The 17,065-nt window shown below is 48.5% G+C and overlaps 1 protein-coding gene and 1 pseudogene across 1 annotated transcript in view; both read left to right on the forward strand.

The window, feature by feature from the left end:
• Positions 1-8,997, forward strand: LOC101104554 (heterogeneous nuclear ribonucleoprotein F-like; annotated as a pseudogene).
• The window catches only part of GJB1 (gap junction protein beta 1), a 26,751-nt gene continuing 14,527 nt past the window's right edge, over positions 4,842-17,065 (forward strand). The window contains exon 1 of the mRNA XM_060408158.1: positions 4,842-5,521. The gene's annotated coding sequence lies outside the window, so the exon portion shown is untranslated. The remainder of the gene's footprint in view (positions 5,522-17,065) is intronic.

Below are 17,065 nucleotides of genomic sequence, written 5' to 3' on the forward strand. Positions count from 1 at the left end.
ATGATGTTGGGCCCTGAGAGAGATGAAGGCTTTGTGGTCAAGCTTCGTGGCCTGCCCTGGTCCTGCTCTGTTGAGGATGTGCAAAATTTCCTCTCTGACGGCATGATCCATGATCGGGTCACAAGTGTCCATTTTATCTACAGTACAGAAGGCAGGCAGAGTGGTGAGTCTTTTGTTGAACTTCAATCAGAAGATGATGTAAGGATGGCCCTTAAAAAAGACAGGCAAAGCATGGGACATTGGTACATTGAAGTGTTCAAGTCCCACAGAACTGAGATGGATTGGGTGTTGAAGCACAGTGGTCCAAACAGTGGTGACACTTCCAGTGATGGTTTCATTAGACTTCAAGGACTCCCGTTTGGATGCACCAGGGAGGAGATCATTCAGTTCTTCTCAAGGTTGGAAATGATGCCAAACGGGATCACACTGCCTGTGGACCCTGAGGGCAAGACTACAGGGGAAGCCTTTGTGCAGTTTGTTTCAGAGGAGATAGAGAAGGCTCTAGGGAAGCACAAGAAGAGAATCAGTTCAGTTAAGTTCAGTTGCTCAGTCGTGTCTGACTCTTTGCCACCCCATGAATCGCAGCATGCCAGGCATCCCTGTCCATCACCATCTCCCAGAGTTCACTGAAACTCACGTCCATCAAGTCAGTGATGCCATCCAGCCATCTCATCCTCTGTTGTCCCCTTCTTCTCCTGCCCCTAATCCATCCCAGCATCAGAGTCAACTCCTCGCATGAGGTGGCCAAAGTACTGGAGTTTCAGCTTTAGCATCATTCCTTCCAAAGAACACCCAGGACTGATCTCCTTCAGAATGGACTGGTTGGATCTCCTTGCAGTCCAAGGGACTCTCAAGAGTCTTTTCCAACACCACAGTTCAAAAGCATCAATTCTTTGGCACTCAGCTTTCTTCACAGTCCAACTCTCACATCCATACATGACCACTGGAAAAATCATAGCCTTGATTAGATGGACCTTTGTTGGCAAAGTAATGTCTCTGCTTTTGAATATGCTGTCTAGGTTGGTCATAACTTTCCTTCCAAGGAGTAAGCGTCTTTTAATTTCATGGCTGCAATCACCATCCGCAGTGATTTTGGAGCCCCCCAAAATAAAGTCTGCCACTGTTTCCACTGTTTCCCCATCTCTTTCCCATGAAGTGATGGGACCAGATGCCATGATCTTCGTTTTCTGAATGTTGAGTTTTAAGCCAACTTTTTCACTCTCCTCTTTCACTTTCATCAAGAGGCTTTTCTGCCATAAGGGTGGTATCATCTGTATATCTGAGGTTATTGATATTTCTCCCGGCAATCTTGATTCCAGCTTGTGCTTCTTCCAGCCCAGCGTTTCTCATGATGTACTCTGCATATAAGTTAAATAAGCAGGGTGACAATATACAGCCTTGACGTACTCCTTTCCCGACTTGGAACCAGTCTGTTGTTCCAGGTCCAGTTCTGTTGCTTCCCGACCTGCATATAGGTTTCTCAAGAGGCAGGTCAGGTGATCTGGTATTCCCATCTCTTTCAGAATTTTCCACAGTTTATTGTGATCCACACAGTCAAAGGCTTTGGCATAATCCATAAAGCAGAAACAGATGTTTTTCTGGAACTCTCTTGCTTTTTCCATGATCCAGCAGATGCTGGCAATTTGATCTCTGGTTCCTCTGCCTTTTCTAAAACTAGCTTGAACATCTGGAAGTTCGCAGTTCGCATATTGCTGAAGCCTGGCTTGGAGAATTTTGAGCATTACTTTACTAGCATGTGAGATGAGTGCAAGTGTGTGGTAGTTTGAGCATTCTTTGGCATTGCCTTTCTTTGGGATTGGAATGAAAACTGACCTTTTTCCAGTCCTGTGGCCACTGCTGAGTTTTCCAAATTTGCTGGCATATTGAGTGCAGCACTTTCACAGCATCATCTTCCAGGATTTGAAATAGCTCAACTGGAATTCCATCACCTCCACTAGCTTTGTTCGTAGTGATGCTTTCTAAGGCCCACTTGACTTCACATTCCAGGATGTCTGGCTCTGGGTGAGTGATCACACCATCGTGATTATCTTGGTTGTGAAGATCTTTTTGTACAGTTCTGTGTATTCTTGCCACCTCTTTTTAATATCTTCTGCTTTTGTTAGGTCCGTACCATTTCTGTCCTTTATCGAGCACATCTTTGCATGAAATGTTCCCATGTCCGAGGTCAGGGGCAGAGGCCGAGAGGAACTACTCCATGTCTGAGGCCAGGGGAGGCACCGGGAAGAGCTATCCCCCCGGCCCGAGGCCAGGGGCGGCAGCCACGAGGAGTTACCCCACGTCCAAGGTCAGGGCGGCAGCCGAGAGTGCCAGGCTATGATGGCGCAGGAGCGGCCGAGAGGAGCTACCCCATGTCGAGGTCAGGGGCAGCTGCTGGAAGGAGCTAACCCCCATCTGAGGCCAGGGGTGGCAGTCCAGAGGAGCTACCCTACGGCCAACGTCCGGGGGGGTGGCCAAGAGTGCCAGGCTGCGACGGCACAGGAGCTGCCGAGAGGAGGTACCCGATGCCCGAGGTCAAGGGCGGCGGCCGGGGGGAGCTATCCCCTGCCCGAGGCCAGGGGTGGCGGCCGGGAGGAGCTACCCCTCCATCCAAGGCCAGGGGTGGCAGCTGCGAGGAGCTACCCCAGGCCCAAGGTCAGCAGCGACGGCCGGGAGGAGCTACCCCATGTCGAGGTCAGGGGCAGCTGCTGGAAGGAGCTATCCCCCGTCCGAGGCCAGGGGTGGCGGTCCAGAGGAGCTACCCTACGGCCAACATCCGGGGGGGGGGTGGCCAAGAGTGCCAGGCTGCAACGGCGCAGGAGCTGCCGAGAGGAGGTACCCGATGCCCGAGGTCAAGGGTGGCGGCCGGGAGGAGCTATCCCCTGCCCGAGGCCAGGGGTGGCGGCCGGGAGGAGCTACCCCTCCATCCGAGGCCGGGGTGGCGGCTGTGAGGAGTTACCCCAGGCCCAAGGTCAGTGGCGACGGCCGGGAGGAGCTACCCCACGTCGAGGTCAAGGGCGGCGGCCAGGAGGAGCTGCCCCCAACCCGAGGCCAGGGGTGGCGGTCCAGAGGAGCTACCCTACGTCCGAGGTCCGGGGGGTGGCCAAGAGTGCCAGGCTGCGACGGCGCAGGAGCTGCCGAGAGGAGGTACCCGATGCCCGAAGTCAAGGGCAGCGGCCGGGAGGAGGTATCCCCTGCCCGAGGCCAGGGGTGGCGGCCGGGAGGAGCTACCCCCCATCCGAGGCCACGGGTGGTGGCCGCGAGGAGTTACCCCAGGCCCAAGGTCAGTGGCGACGGCCGGGAGGAGCTACCCCATGTCGAGGTCAGGGGCGGCGGCCAGGAGGAGCTGCCCCTCACCCGAGGCCAGGGGCGGAGGCTGGGAGGAGTTACCCCACATCGAGGTCAGGAGTGGCGGCCGAGAGGAGCTACCCACGTCCGAAGTCAGGGCGGTGGCCGGGAGGAGCTATCCCGGGCTCGAGGCCAAGTGCGGCGGCTGCGAGGAGTTATCCCACGACGAGGCCAGGGGCGGTGGCTGCGAGGAGTTACCACATGTCGAGGTCAGGAGTGGCGGCCGAGAGGAGCTACCCATGTCCGAGGTCAGGGCGGCAGCCGGGAGGAGCTATCCCCGGCCCAAGTCCAGGGGTTGTGACCAAGAGAAGCTATCCCCGGCCCGAGGCCAAGGGCACTGGCTGCGAGGAGTTACCCCACATCGAGGTCAGGACGGCAGCCGGGAGGAGCTATCCTCCGCCCGAGGCCAAGGGAGGCTGCTGGGAGGAGCTATCCCCCGCCCGAGACCAGGGGTGGCGGCCGGAAGGAGCTACACCCGGCCCGAGGCCAGGGGCGGTGGCTGGGAGGAGCTATCCCTCGCCCGAGGCCAGGGGCGGCTGCTGGGAGGAGCTATCCCTCGCCCGAGGCCAGGGATGGCGGCTGGGAGGAGCTATCACCGCCCGAGGCCAAGGGCGGCTGCTGGGAGGAGCTATCCCCCGCCCGAGGCCAGGGATGGCGGCTGGGAGGAGCTATCACCGCCCGAGGCCAAGGGCGGCTGCTGGGAGGAGCTATCCCCCGCCCGAGGCCAGGGATGGCGGCTGGGAGGAGCTATCACCGCCCGAGGCCAAGGGTGGCTGCTGGGAGGAGCTATCCCCCGCCCGAGGCCAGGGATGGCGGCTGGGAGGAGCTATCCCCCACAGGGATGGCGGCCAGGAGGAGCTACCTCCAGCCCGAGGCCAGGGGCGGTGGCTGCGAGGAGTTACCCCACCTCGAGGTCAAGGCAGCGGGGAGGAGCTACCCCCAGCCCGAGGCCAGGGGCGGCGGCTGGGAGGAGCTATCCCCCGCCCGAGGCCAAGGGCGGCTGCTGGGAGGAGCAATCCCCCGCCCAAGGCCAGGGGCGGTGGCTTTGAGGAGTTACCCCACCTCGAGGCCAAGGGTGGCAGCTGGGAGGAGCTATCCCCCGCCCGAGGCCAAGGGCGGTGGCTGGGAGGAGCTAACGCACATCGAGGTCAAGGCGGCATCTGGGAGGAGCTATCCCCCGCCCGAGGCCAGGGGCGGCAGCTGGGAGGAGCTATCCCCCGCCCGAGGTCTGGGGCGGCCGGGAGGAGCTATCCCCCCCCCCCCCGAGGCCAAGGGTGGCAGCTGGGAGGAGCTATCCCCCGCCCGAGGCCAAGGGCGGTGGCTGGGAGGAGCTACACCACATCGAGGTCAAGGCGGTGTCTGGGAGGAGCTATCCCCCGCTGGCGGCCAGGGGTAGCACCCGGGAGGAGCTACCGCCGGCCCGAGGCCAGGGGCGGCGTCTGGGAGGAGCTATCCCCCGCCCGAGGCCAAGGGCGGTGGTTGGGAGGAGCTACCCCACATCGAGGTCAAGGCGGCGTCTGGGAGGAGCTATCCCCCGCTGGAGGCCAGGGGTAGCACCCGGGAGGAGCTACCCCCAGCCCGAGGCCAGGGGCGGCAGCTGGGAGGAGCTATCCCCCGCCCGAGGCCAAGGGCGGCTGCTGGGAGGAGCAATCCCCCGCCCGAGGCCAGGGGCGGTGGCTTTGAGGAGTTACCCCACCTCGAGGTCAGGAGCGGCTGCCAGGCCAAGGGCGGCGGCTGGGAGGAGCTACCCACGGCCCGAGGCCAGGGGCGGTGGCTGTGAGGAGTTACCCGACGCCTGAGGCCAGGGGCATTAGCTGGGAGGAGTTACCCGACACCTGAGGCCAGGGGCAGCGGCTGCGAGGAGTTACCACACGTCGAGGTCAGGGTCGGCACTCGGGAGGAACTACCCACGTCCGAGGTCAGGGGCGGCGGCCGGGAGGAGCTACCCTACGCCCGAGGCCAAGGGCAGCGGCTTCGAGGAGGCCAAGGGCCATGGGCAGGAGGAGCTACCCCACGTCCACGGAGTGGTGCCTGTGCAGGCGCAGGAGGGCCGATGAGGAGCTACTCCACGTTCAAGGTCAGGAGGGGCGGCGGTGAGGAGATACCCCTAGTCCAAAGTAAGGAGCAGCAGCTGTGCTTTGCTGGAGCAACCGTGAAGAGATACCCCATGTCCAAGGTAAGAGAAACCCAAGTAAGACAGTAGGTGTTGCAAGAGGGCATCAGAGGGCAGTTCAGTTCAGTCGCTCAGTCTTATCCCACTCTTTGCGACCCCATGAATCGCAGCACGCCAGGCCTCCCTGTCCATCACCAACTCCCAGAGTTCACTGAAACTCACGTCCATCAAGTCAGTGATGCCATCCAGCCATCTCATCCTCTGTCATCCCCTTCTCCTCCTGCCCCCAATCCCTCCCAGCATCAAAGTCTTTTCCAATGAGTCAACTCTTCACATGAGGTGGCCAAAGTACTGGAGTTTCAGCTTTAGCATCATTCCTTCCAAAGAAATCCCAGGGCTGATCTCCTTCAGAATGGACTGGTTGGATCTCCTTGCAGTCCAAGAGACTCTCAAGAGTCTTCTCCAACACCACAGTTCAAAAGCATCAATTCTTCGGCGCTCAGCCTTCTTCACAGTCCAACTCTCACATCCATACATGACTACTGGAAAAACCATAGCCTTGACTAGACTAGACGGACCTTAGTCCGCAAAGTAATGTCTCTGCTTTTGAATATGGTATCTAGGTTAGTCATAACTTTTCTTCCAAGGAGTAAGCATCTTTTAATTTCATGGCTGCAGTCACCATCTGCAGTGATTTTGGAGCCCCCCCCCAAAAATAAAGTCTCACACTGTTTCCACTGTTTCCCCATCTCTTTTCCATGAAGTGATGGGACCAGATGCCATGATCTTCGTTTTCTGAATGTTGAGCTTTAAGCCAACTTTTTCACTCTCCTCTTTCACTTTCATCAAGAGGCTTTTGAGTTCCTCTTCACTTTCTGCCATAAGGGTGGTGTCATCTGCATATCTGAGGTTATCAATATTTCTCCCGCCAATCTTGATTCCAGCTTGTGTTTCTTCCAGTCCAGCATTTCTCATGATGTACTCTGCATATAAGTTAAATAAGCAGGGTGACAATATACAGCCTTGATGTACTCCTTTTCCTATTTGGAACCAGTATGTTGTTCCATGTCCAGAGGGCAGACACACTGAAACCATAATCACAGAAAACTAGTCAGTCTAATCACAGGGACCACAGCCTTGTCTAACTCAATGAAACTAAGCCATGCCGTGTGGGGCCACCCAAGACGGGCAGGTCATGGTGGAGAGGTCTGACAGAATGTGGTCCACTGGAGAAGGGAATGGCAAACCACTTCAATATTCTTGCCTTGAGAACCCCATGAACAGTATGAAAAGGCAAAATGGTAAGATACTGAAAGAGGAACTCCCCAGGTCAGTAGGTGCCCAGTATGCTACTGGAGATCGGTGGAGAAATAACTCCAGAAAGAATGAAGGGATGGAGCCAAAACAAAAACAATACCCAGTTGTGGATGTGACTGGTGATAGAAGTAAGGTCTGATGCTGTAAACAGCAATATTGCATAGGAACCTGCAATGTCAGGTCCATGAATCAAGGCAAACTGGAAGTGGTCAAACAGGAGATGGCAAGAGTGAACATCGACATTCTAGGAATCAGCTAACTAAAATGGACTGGAATGGGTGAATTTAACTCAGATGACCATTATATCTACTACTGCGGGCAGGAATCCCTTAGAAGAAATGGAGTAGCCATCATGGTCAACAAAAGAGCCCGAAAAGCAGTACTTGGATGCAATCTCAAAAACGACAGAATGATCTCTGTTCGTTTCCAAGGCAAACCATTCAATATCACAGTAATCCAAGTCTATGCCCCAACCAGTAATGCTGAAGAAGCTGAAGTTGAATGGTTCTATGAAGACCTACAAGACCTTTTAGAACTAACATCCAAAAAAGATGTCCTTTTCATTATAGGGGACTGGAATGCAAAAGTAGGAAGTCAAGAAACACCTGGAGTAACAGGCAAATTTGGCCCTGGAGTACAGAATGAAGCAGGGCAAAGGCTAATAGAGTTTTGCCAAGAGAACGCACTGGTCATAGCACACACCCTCTTCCAACAAAACAAGAGAAGACTCTATACATGGACATCACCAGATGGTCAACACCGAAATCAGACTGATTATATTCTTTGCAGCCAAAGATGGAGAAGCTCTATACCGTCAGCAAAAATAAGACCAGAGCTGACTGTGGCTCAGATCATGAACTCCTGATTGCCAAATTCAGACTTAAATTTAAGAAAGTAAGGAAAACCACTAGACCATTCAGGTATGACCTAAATGAAATCCCTTATGATTATACAGTGGAAGTGAGAAATAGATTTAAGGGACTAGATCTGATAGAGTGCCTGATGAACTATGGATGGAGGTTCGTGACATTGTACAGGAGACAGGGATCAAGACCATCCCCATGGAAAAGAAATACAAAAAAGCAAAATGGCTGTCTGGGGAGGCCTTACAAATAGCTGTGAAAAGAAGAGAAGCAAAAAGCAAAGGAGAAAAGGATATAAGCATCTGAATGCAGAGTTCCAAAGAATAGCAAGGAGAGATAAGAAAGCCTTCCTCAGCGATCAATGCAAAGAAATAGAGGAAAACAACAGAATGGGAAAGACTAGAGATCTCTTTGAGAAGAGAGTAGGGCACAGGTATATTGAGGTGTTCAACAGTCAGGAGGAAGTTAGGTCATACTTGGATCCCCCACTGAAGTTCATGTCAGTGCAGCTGCCAGGCCTCTATACTGGAGGCATACTGGCATCATCAAGCAGGCAAGCCTGGAGAGGATGAGGTCTGGTGCCTACAGTGCAGGCTGTGGGAGTTATGAGGAGTACAGCAGCCTCAGTGATGGCTACGGCTTCACCACTGACCTGTTTGGGAGAGACCTCAGTTACTGTCTCTCTAAGATATACAACCACAAGTATAGAGATGATGAGTTCACTGTCCAGAGCACCACTGGACACTGCGTCCATATGAGAGGACTGCCACAGAGAATGACATTTACAACTTCTCCCTGCTCAACCCTGTGAGAGTCCACATTGAGATTGGCCCTGATGGAAGAGTGACCGGTGAAGCTGATGTTGAGTTTGCCACTCATGAAGAAGCCGTGGTGGCCATGTCCAAAAACAGGGCAAACATGCAACATAGATACATAGAACTTTTCTTGAATTCCATAACAGGGGCCAGCAACGGGTCATATAGCAGCCAGATGATGCAGGGCATGGGAGTGTCAACCCAGTCCACTTACAGTGGTCTTGAGAGCCAGTCTGTGAGTGGCTGTTATGGGCTGGCTATGGTGCCCAGAACAGCATGGGTAGATATGACTAGTTTTGTAGTAGCTTTTGAGTTATTTCAGTCAAATTTTCACAGGTAGCCAACAAGCCGTGAAAAACAGTTATTACTCTAGAGGAAGCTAGGGGACCCATTTTGCACCATGAGTTTGTGAAATCTGGATTTTAAAATTACCTCAAGTGTTTTCTCATGCAAACTTTCTTCTAGCATGTGATATTGAATAAACTAAAACTATTTTCAGCTTTTCTTGATTAACATTTTGGTAATGTACTTCTGGAGTAATGTTATCTGAATTAAAGTGGTCTTAAGTATGTTAAATGTGGATCTTTTACACCACATCATCGTGTACACATTGGGGAGGTGTGCTTTTTTGGAAAACTCAAGGTGCTAGTTCCTTAATTCAAAGAGGACATTTCTCATGTTTGTTCACTCTAGTTTATTTTCATTTAAAATGTCTTAGGTTAAGTTTAAGCTTTTTAAAAGTTTGTTTTGAAAATTGAGACACATCACAAATACTGTAGGAATTGGTGAGGCCTTGACTTCAAAAACTTTCTTTGTACTGTGATTTCCTTTCGGGTGTATTTTGCTAAGTGAAACTTGTTAAATTTTTTTAGCTAAACTTTTTTTCCTTAAAATAAAAAGACTTTTTCACACACACACACACACACAGACACACACACACACAGACACACAGAAGAAGACACTGAGGCTAGACCTCTGGGGAACATCTACAGAGGAGCCGGAGGAGGACAATGCAGACAAAAATCATGAGCATGATATAATGGAAACCAAAGAAAGAATAATTTTCTAGAAATGAGATTTATTCTTAGCATCACACACTACTGAGAAGTTCCCTCTGAAGTATATCTGCAGCTTTTCTAATATGGAAACCACTTATCAGCATAGTGAAAGCTGATGGTTGGGGCAGAGACCAGAATGCAGAGACTGAACTATGATGTGAAGATGTCAGTGTTAACTATTTTTCTGAAAATTGGAATCTGGGTAGTTCTTTTCACAATAGCAACACTAGTTGTGTGTGTGCTAAATCGCTTCAGTGTCGCTTCAGTCGTGTCTGTGCTTACTCAGTTGTTTCAGTCATGTCTGACTCTTTGTGACCCTATGGACTGTGGCCTACCAGGCTCCTCTGTCCATGGGATTCTCCAGGCAAGAATACTGGCATGGGCTGCCATGCCCTCCTCCAGGAGATCTTCCCGACCCAAGGATCAAACGCAGGTCTTCTGCATTGCAGGCAGAGCATTTACAGCTGAGCCACCAAGGAAGCCCACAATACCAGTTACCATATGTTAAATAACAAATATATAGAAGGTGAGTATTACAATTTCTTTCAACTCTGGAGAACATATTATTGGGTGCCTTGGCTGTTGGGGACATGAAGAAGATCAAGGTGAGGTCACTGTCCCCAAGGTGCCGATAACACAATAGGAGACAGACAAAGAGGTCTGGGGGCATAGATGAGGGAAGAATAATTTCTATCAGAAGGGGATGGGAATCTGAGAAATCCTGACAGAGGAAATGACATTAGAGTTGGGATTTGAAAGATGAGTGAAAATTCTCCTGGTGAAGGGTGGAGAGGATGTTCTAAGTAGAGGGACACAAAGGCAAAAGCTTGTAGACAGAAATGTCTCTGCCATGTTTGGGGATGACTTGTGGCTCAGTGCAGATAAAGGGCATGTTAGTGAGTTTGGACTTTAACAGAGATAATGGGAAGCTTCCAGAGTTATTTTAAGCTAGATCAGTCACATGTCCAGAATTGAAAGAGTCCAACTGCAAGTGGGAAGACACACTGAGAGACTTCCATAACTTTCTGAGTAAAAGAGGATGAGCGCCTGTTCTAAGAGGATAGCAAAATGTTGGAGGAGAATGAAACAAACAGCGAAGCAAGGCATTTGAGCTAATTGAGGAAATAAACATGATGACTTGGTGACTGATCATAGTGAAATTATTAATCTCTCGAGCCCTGGAATAAGGAAGAATTCTGGTTCTGCAACATTCCATTGCTTGCTCTTAGAAACATTATTGAGCTTCCCAGGTGGCGCTAGTGGTAAAGAATCCTCCTGCCCATGCGGGAGGCTCAAGAGACGCGGGTTTGATCCCTGAGTCAGGAAGATCCCCTGGAGGAGGGCATAGCAACCCACTCCAGTATTCTTGCCTGGCGAATCCCATGGACAGAGGAGCCTCGTGGGCTATAGTACATAGGGTCGCAAAGAATCAGACATGACTGAGCAAGCACAGACACATTATTTAATATTTCTGAGCCTCAGTTTCCTCATCTGCATAATAGGGATAATAAAATGCCTGCTGTATAGGACAAAACAAGATTAAGTACTCAATAAATGTTAGTGATTATGTTTAATACTATTATTTTTACTGCCAGCTAAATTGCAGTCACTAATGGAAGTGCCCAATAGGCAATTAGAAATGTGAATTGAAGTGCAGAAAGAAAATATGGACCAGAGATTTTTTATTTACCTTATTACCTTGGAGAGTGGTTACACTGCTGTGAAGGGCAGAGAACGGAACTTTGCAGAATATTTGCACTTAGAAGTGGTAGGAGAAAGTGTACAGAAAAGTAGTGGTGTGTGAGAGAGAAGTCTTACCTTTGAGAGGATCATTTTAAACTGCTAAATGCAGTGGCTTCATCTAGATCCTTTATTCCTGACACCTCTGTACCATTAGATGCAAGTGACCTCTTCAAGCCTTCTTTAGAAACTCTCTTCTTCAGTTTCCATGGCATTCTATTCTCTTCTGGCTTCTCTGATTATGCATAGAACATCTCAGCCTTATCACTTCCTTGTGCCAACTCCTTCATTTTACAAATGAGGAGACAAAAGAGCCAGGAAATGGAAGTAGCTTGTTCAAGGTTCACAGTCAATTGTTCCTTCCTCATCTTTATTTCCACCCTTTTCTCTCTTCCTACAGTTCTTTGTTCTTTGCCCTCCTATACTCACTTTCTCTTTCTAAAAACTCATCTTTTTGCACAGTTTCTAGGATTACTTTTAGGTTTTTTGATTTCCAGCTTGAAATCTCCCATCCTTGCCTCTCCAGAGCTGCTATCCCACCCTTTCAATAGTTAGTGAGATGTTCTACCAACACCTCATACTTAGCATGTCTGAAATATTGTCTTTCCCTACAAGGCTAGCTTCCCTCTGACTCCATTACCATATCAGTGCTGCCTTCATTCTCCTAGTCAGCTAATTCCTTATCAGATTTGGTCAATTGGTCCTATATAAATGTCCATGTAGTGCAGGAGTTAAGCACACTGCCTGTAGGGACAAGACTGGCTGGGACCAAATAATGGTTTTGTGATATTGGACAAGTGACTTATTCTGAACCAGAGGCTATTAGTGCTGGAAGAGAACTTAAAGATAATTATTTCCCAAAGCTTCACCTTTTTCAGAAAAGAAATCTGAATCCCTGAAAGGTAATTCCCCACAGCCTGTAAATATGAGTCAGGACTGGAACCCAGGACTACTGGAGCTCCAAGTCAATATGCTTTGTCCTGCACCATGTTGCCTCTTGCTGTTTTATTGGACCTGTCACCACTGCCACTTCCCAAGACTGAATATTTATAACTTTGTGCCTGGATTATTGACATAGCCTTCTACCTACTCTTGCAACCTTTCCTTTACCCCATCCCCAGTTCATCCTGCCAAGTTAATCTCCCTAAAGCTTCATTTCCATCTTGTCATTTCCCTCATTGAAAAGCTTTTGGTGGTTCCTCCTCGCCTACTATATAAAATTCAAATGTCCGAAAGTGAAGTTGCTCTGTCATGTCCAACTCTTTGTGATCCCATGGACTATAGCCTACCAGGCTCCTCTGTCCATGGGATTTTCCAGGCAACAGTACTGGAGTGGGTTGCTATTTCCTTCTCTAGGGGATCTTCCCAACCCAGGGATCGAACCCGGGTCTCCTGCATTGTAGGCAGACGCTTTTACAATCTGAGCCACCAGGGAAGTCTCAGATGTCCAAGCTAGGTATCAAAACTCCTCCAAAATGTGCTGCCAGCCCACCTTTCCACGCTTCATTACCCATACTACCCTTTTATACTTCATGACCCAGCCGTGCCCAAAACTCGGTGTTCTTTGAACAGCTCATGCACTTTCATGCCCTACTGCCTTTTTACATAGTGTTCTCTCAACTTTGAATGTCTTAATTTGATTTTCTTCCTGTCAAATTCTTATTCATTTTTCAGGGACCAATTAAATGTCCTAGTGCATGAATACTTTTCAGATTCTCCCAGTCAGAATTAATCTTTATGATAATGTATGTGACAGGAATTGACAACATAGCTGAGTGTTTAGTGAGTTCCTGTCTTCCTTTTTTTCACCTGTGTTCCCACAACATATTGCTTATACTTCTGTTTAACACTTATTTCACTTACTTATATTCAAGCTGATTATTTAACCTACTAATGAGACTTGTCTCATTCATCTTTGCATCCTCCATGGCCCCAAGAGAGTTCCTGGCACACAATAGGTACTTAACAGATATTTATTGAAAGGAAAGGAAAGGAGAGGAAAACTGTGGAGCCAAGTCTTGAGACATCCCCTCATTAGTAATTCAGCAAGACCAACTCCTCTTGCTGAACATGGAGTGACATGTTGAGAGAAGAAAAATCTGGGAAACCCTATTGGCTGATCTTCAACAAAGTGCTTCAGGAAGCCTTGGTTCAACCTGACAGTTTGCTTGAGGGTGATAAGGTAGGAGAGGTGAGACAACTCAGATAAAATTCTTATCCACACAGTCTTTAAAATAAGCTGAGATCAATGCAGGTCCATTGTTCCTTGCCAGCTGGTTTACAAATAGCTAGAGAGAGCAGTGACTTGTGCTAAAGAGGGGAGAAGGTAGAAGTAGAATGTCTTTGGAGCCATTTGCAAGGGGAGGTTACCATGATCCATGAGTTAATCTTTCCCTGGAAAAGGATTCTTTCTGTCAGTTGAAGTATAGTTGATGTATAATGTGCTAATTACTATTGTACAGGAAAGTGACTCAGATATATATATATATATATATATATATATATATATATTCTTTTTATATTATTTTCCGTTGAGGTTTATCATAGGATATTGAATATAGTTCTCTGTGCTGTAGAGTAGGAAGGACCTTGTTGTTTTTCCATTCTGTATATAAAAACTACATCTGCTAACCCCAATCTCTCACTCCATCCCTTCTCCAGTCCCCTCCGCCTTGGCAACCACCAGTCTGTTCTCTACATCCGTGATTCTGTTTCTGTCTCACAGATATGATCGTTTGTGTCATATTTCAGACCCCACACATATGTAATATCATATGGTATTTATCTTTCTCTTTTTGACTTCAGTTCAGTTCAGTCGCTCAGTCGTGTCCAGCTCTTTGCGACCCCATGGACTGCGGCACACCAGGCCTCCCTGTCCACCACCAACTCCCGGAGTTCACCCAAACTTGTGTCCATTGAGTCAGTGATGCCATCCAACCATCTCATCCTCTGTCATCCCCTTCTCCTCCTGCCTTCAATCTTTGCCATCATCAGGGTCTTTTCAAATGAGTCAGTTCTTCACATCAGGTGGCCAAAGTATTGGAGTTTCAGCTTCCATATCAGACCTTCCAATGAATATTTAGGACTGATTTCCTTTAGGATGGACTGGGTGGATCTCCTTGCAGTCCAAGGGACTCTCAAGAGTCTTCTCCAACACCACAGTTCAAAAGCATCCTTTGTTCAGTGCTCAGCTTTCTTTATAGTCCAACTCTCACATCCATACATGACTACTAGAAAATCCATAGCCTTAACTAGATGGACCTTTGTTGGCAAAGTAATGTCTCTGCTTTTTAATACACTGTCCAGGTTGGTCATAGTTTTACTTCCAAGGAGCAAGGGTCTTTTAATTTCATGGCTGCAATCACCATCTGCAGTGATTTTGGAGCCCCCCAAAATAAAGTCTGCCACTGTTTCCACTGTTTCCCCATCTATTTGTCATGAAGTGATGGGACCAGATGCCATGATCTTAGTTTTCTGAATGTTGAGTTTTAAGCCACCTTTTTCACTCTCCTCTTTCATTTTCATCAAAAGGCTCTTTAGTTCTTCGTCGCTTTCTGCCATAAAGGTGGTGTCACCTGCATATCTGAAGTTGACATTTCTCCCAGAAATCTTGATTCCAGCTTGTGCTTCATCCAGCCCAGTGTTTCTCATGATGTACTCTGATAGAAGTTAAATAAGCAGGCTGACAATATACAGTCTTGACGTACCCCTTTCCCTATTTGGAACCAGTCTGTTGTTCCATGTCCATTTCTAACTGTTGCTCCTGACCTGCAGACAGATTTCTCAGGAGGCAGGTCAGGTGGCCTGGTATTCCCATCTCTTGAAGAATTTTCCGCACTTAGTATGATAATCTCTAGTTGCAGCCATGTTGGTGAAAATGGCATTATTTCATTCTTTTTTATGGCTGTGTAGTATGGAAAAGGATTCTTGATCAAGCTCCCTGGATCACTTCCCTTGGAAGAGTGGGTAATTGTGAGGGGTAATGCAGGCCAAGTAGGTTCTTCATGATCTCTCAGTAGCATTGGACACAGCTTTCAGCTAAGGCCTCTATGCAGGTCATCCTAATGCATTCTCATTTTGGCCAGACCTTGTGCTTGTGGGATCTTAGTTCCCAGACCAGGGATTGAACTCAGGCCCTCAGCAGTGAGAATACAGAGCCCTAATCACTGAACCTCTGGGGAATTTCCTGCATTCTCATGTTGACAGTTTAAGGACAGGTTGAAAACCTCAGGTTCATTTCTCTGTTGGCCGCCTCCATCATTATCAATTATCATTCATCAGAATTTTTCTAAACACCTACTACATGTCAGGTACATGGGTACTGATGCAGATTTGAATGGAATGTGCCCTTAAAAAAATTATTGTTCTAGGAAATTCCCTGGTGGACCAATGGTTAAAACTCCACACTCCCAGTACAGGGGGCATGGATTGGGTGCTTGGTTAGGAACTATATCCCATATGTCAATACCCCGCAACTATATCCCACAACTAAGACCCAGTACAGTCAAATAATTTTTTAAAGTGTTATCCTAATAGAGGAGACACATAAGTAAACAGACAATATGGTGGACTCCGATAAGTGCCATCACAGAGATATACAGCACAGAGGAGAAACTAAGAGAGAGACAAAGTGGATGGAACAAAACCTTAACTTCTGAATTTAGCATAAAAGGCCACTGGCTACCTCTCTCTACTCCTCAGCCTTTGTATGTAAACAGCAGACCATCTGAGCAGAGTTTCAAGGAATGGAGAGTTGGCAAAGAAGTGGGGAAGAGGTATTATAGGCAGATTCTATCCTAAAGGCAATGAGGAACAATGGAGAACTTGAAGTAGAGGAGGGGTATGATCAGATATGTATTTTAGAAAGACCACTCTAAGGAAAGTTTGGAGAATGGATTGGAAGAGGTCAGGAATGGAGGAAGGGAGACAGGAAACTGGTTTACTAACCCAATTGTAAAATTATTATAGTCTATACTAGGGCAGTGGAAGTGGAATAGAAAGAAAAGGAGCTGAAAGATATGAGAAAGCAAAACCTACAGGGTTTAGTTATTTATTAAATACAGAGTTAAAGGAGGCTAAGCAAGGGGAGGAAGCTAGTACTGAGTCAGCAGATTCCTGGCTTGAGCTATTGGGTGGATATGAGACCATTCAATGGGATAAAGGAACACTGGAGGGGCAGTAGGTTTGGGAGCAGAAGAGATTAGATGAACATCATATACATATTTGGAGACCAGGAGTGAGGTCTGGCCTGAAAATACAGATTTGAATCTATCTGTAGTTGAAGCCATGGGTTAGATGGGCCTACTCAGGGAGAGCCTGAAAAGTGACAGGAACAGAGGGACTAGAACTCTGAGGAACATCAACATTTAAGGGGCAGAGTAAAAGAAAAGTGTGGAGCAATCAAATAGACAAAAGAGAGACCCAAAGAGAAAAGTGTAAGAAAATTCAAAACAGATTCTGTAGCCATTAAAAAATACACTTTAGAAAAATATTTAGACATCTTTGTTGTTGTTCAGTAGTTAAAGTGAAAGTTAAGTTGCTCAGTCATGTCCGACTCTTTGCGACCCCATGGACTGAAGCCCACCAGGCTCCTCCGTCCATGGGATTCTCCAGGCAAGAATACTGGAGTGGGTTGCCATTTCCTTCTCCAGGGGACCTTCCCAACCCAGGGATCAAACCCAGGTCTCCCACATTAGAGGCAGACGCTTTAACCTCTTAGCCGCCAGGGAAGGTTCAGTAGTTAAGTTGTGTTCAACTCTTTGTGACCCCATGGGCTGCAACACACCAGGCTCCCTTGTCCTTCACCATCTCCCA

The sequence above is a fragment of the Ovis aries genome, chromosome X (genome assembly GCF_016772045.2).
Source record: "Ovis aries strain OAR_USU_Benz2616 breed Rambouillet chromosome X, ARS-UI_Ramb_v3.0, whole genome shotgun sequence".
Taxonomy (NCBI): Eukaryota; Metazoa; Chordata; class Mammalia; order Artiodactyla; family Bovidae; genus Ovis; species Ovis aries.